At 38.9% G+C, this 3,400-nt stretch overlaps 1 pseudogene; it reads left to right on the forward strand.

Moving 5' to 3' along the window:
- The first annotated feature begins 210 nt into the window (after nucleotides 1-210).
- Nucleotides 211-3,400, forward strand: LOC118351543 (heterogeneous nuclear ribonucleoprotein A1-like; annotated as a pseudogene).

A 3,400-nucleotide genomic window follows, 5' to 3' on the forward strand; every position in this document is an offset into this window, starting at 1 on the left:
TTAAAAAAAAGATTTTTATTTATTTATTTAGGAGAGAGAGAGAGAGCTCAAACACCAGCAGGGGAAGGGCAGACTTTCTGCTGAGTGGGGAGCCTTATGTGGGGCTTTATACAGGACCCTGAGATCATGACCTGAGCCAAAGTCAGACAATTAACCAAATGAGCCTCCCAGGTGTCCCTAAAAGTGTTTTTTTAATAGATAGCCACATATTAATGCTTTGGCAATGCCATATACAATAAATCATCAGATATCATTAAACTAACATCAATGCTAAATTTTTAAAGAATTTTCCAATTAAGTTAATAACCATGAATCTAGCTGTTTAGAAACATGGATTTTTTTTAGCTTTATTGAGATATAATTGACACATAGGCATTGTATATATTTAAGATATGCAACTTGATGTTTTGATATATGTGTGTATTGTGAAATTAACACTATGCTGGAGCTAATCAGCCTATCAATTACCTCACATACTTACCTTTTTCTCCCTTTCTTTCGTCTGTGGTGAGTACATGTAAGATATACTCTCTTGGCAAATTTTAAGTATACAGTACAGTTATTGTTAATTATAGTCATCATCTGCCATATTATTTTATTAAGACAAACTAGGAGAGGATTATGAAGAAAGCTGACTTAAACAATGGCTATATAACACTAAAGTAGAACTCAGGGATTCCAATTTTTTTCCTTTAATTTATGTAACAATGAGGGTAGCCTCTTAAAAACATAGGCTGTGGGCTAGAACATTATGTTTAGCTAATCTTCCTTGACCTCATTTATAGGTAAAGCAGAAAAGGTGCATTCTTGTCCAGTTTACCTCCCCTACCTGGCAAGATTCTACATGGCATGTTCTATTCAGTTCTCTTCACAATTTCTGTGAGCTCCTGACATCCCAGCCTGGGCCTGGGTTCTAATCTCTATTAGCCATTATGTAACTAATTCCTCCTACTCTCAGTAAACCTACCTTCCCCATACACATGGCATGGAAATGGACTTATCTACGTATGATCCAGTTCCCAGAGTCCTCAAACTAGCTGTGTTGGTGCCAAATCAAAGGAAGCTCAGCAAAGATAGAACAGTGAACTTTACTTTCACGATTGCGACCTCCTACTCACTCTCCAAATGCACTAAGTTATGCTACCTTATTACCAGAAAACACAAAAACCTGAGGGTAAATATTCTTATTTCTAAGGGCTGATGTTTTTTCTCTCCAACATCTACATTGTTTATTCCTTCCTTTCCATCTTCATTAATTAGGGTGTGCTTATTTCCTATCTTGATTACTACAATTTTATTTTATTTTTTTAAGTTCAAATGCTGGTATCAACCCACTATTAATAATTGTCAGTCTTTTCCTTTTGGAAAACATGACTTCCTCCATCTTGGAATCTTACACTGTTTCCAATTACCCTTTTCAATGAATTCTACTTTTCTAAAGTTAGGGTGGATACACTAAAGAATGCTTATATGACATATAGATTTGTAAAAGAAATTTTTACATAGAATTAGTTAGGATACTTCCCATCATGACGGATAAAAATAATTAAAACTATCTTATTTAAAAACAACAAACCCTTTATGTATGGCTGATCAAGAGGCTCAAACTTTATCAACTGAACTCCATCTTATATTCTTCTTTCTCCTTGCCTTTCTCCTGTGTTAGCTCAAATTTCAGAAAGACTCTCTTCTTGGCAGTTGCCACCAACTTACAATTTATCTTTTCAGCATTCTACCCAATGATTCCAACAAATATCTTAAAATTGTCTTATTGGCTATGATTGGGACACATGTTATTCTTGAGCCCATCATCATGGCCAGGTGATTTCAGTGCTCTAATTGATCATATCTTGGTTACATGCCACCTTTTGGATCTAAAGGTAGAAATATTTTTTATAGAATTACGTGGACTGAAGTGGAGAAGGGGTGACTATAAAAAATTAGAGTTTTATTGAAACAATAGATATGAACTATATATGAAAGGAAGAAAAATTTATAGGCATTATGTCAACAGGAAGTGTATATAAAATATAAATAAATAATCGTGAAGCTTGGATAGGTTGTTAGATTACTCCTTTCTGCTCCTGGACGCCCCCGAGTAAGCATCATTAAAGTCTCCCCTCCCACCGCCACCATGTCTAAGTCAGAGTCTTCCAAAGATCCGGAGCAGCTGCGGAAGCTCTTCATCGGAGGTTTGAGCTTGGAAATAACCAATGAGAGTCTGAGGAGCCATTCTGAGCAATGGGGAATGCTTACCGACCGTGTGGTAAGGAGAGATCCAAACACCAAGGGCTCCAGAGGCTTTGGGTTTATCACGTGCACCACCGCCACGGTGGAGGAGGTGGATGCAGCCATGAATGCAAGGCCACACAAGGTGGATGGAAGAGTTGTGGAACCAAAGAGGGCTGTCTCACGAGAAGATTCTCAAAGACCTGGTGCCCACTTAACTGTGAAAAAGACTTTTGTTGGTGGCATTAAAGAAGACACTGAAGAACATCATCTAAGAGATTATTTTGAACAGTATGGGAAAATTGAAGTGATTGAGATCATGATTGACCCAGGGAGTGGCAAAAGAGAAGTTTTGCTTTTGTGACCTTTGACGACCATGACTCTGTAGACAAGATTGTCATTCAAAAATACCATACTGTGAATGGCCACAACTGTGAAGTAAAGAAAGCCCTATCGAAGCAAGAGCAGACAAGTGTTTCGTCCAGCCAAAGAGATCGAAGTGGTTCTGGAAACTTTGGATCATGGAGGTGGTTTTGGTGGGAATGACAACTTTGGTCGTGGAGGGAACTTCAGTGGTGGAGGTGGCTTCGGTGGCAGTCAAGGTGGTGGTGGATACGGTGGCAGTGGCGATGTCTATAGTGGATTTGGTAATGATGGAAGCAACTTTGGAGGTGGCAGAAGCTATAATGATTTTGGTAATTACAACAATCAATCCTCAAATTTTGGACCCACGAAAGGAGGAAATTTTGGAGGCAGAAGCTCTGGCCCCTATGGTGGTGGAGGCCAATAGTTGGCCAAACCACGAAACCAAGGTGACTATGGCGGTTCCAGCAACAGCAGCAGCTATGGCGGTGGCAGAAGGTTTTAATTACTGCCAGGAAATAAAGTTTAGCAGGAGAGGAGAGCCAGAGAAATGACAGGGAAGCTACAGGTTACAACAGATTTGTGAACTCAGCCAAGCACAGTGGTGGCAGGACCTAGCTGCTACAAAGAAGACATGTTTTAGACAATACTCATGGGTATGGGCAAAAAACTTGAGGACTGTATTTGTGACTAATTGTATAACAGGTTATTTTAGTTTCTGTTCTGTGGAAAGTGTAAAGCATTTCAACAAAGGGTTTTAATGTAGATTTTTTTTTTTTGCACCCATGCTGTTGAGTGCTAAATGTAA

Source organism: Canis lupus, chromosome 13, assembly GCF_003254725.2.
Source record: "Canis lupus dingo isolate Sandy chromosome 13, ASM325472v2, whole genome shotgun sequence".
Taxonomy (NCBI): Eukaryota; Metazoa; Chordata; class Mammalia; order Carnivora; family Canidae; genus Canis; species Canis lupus.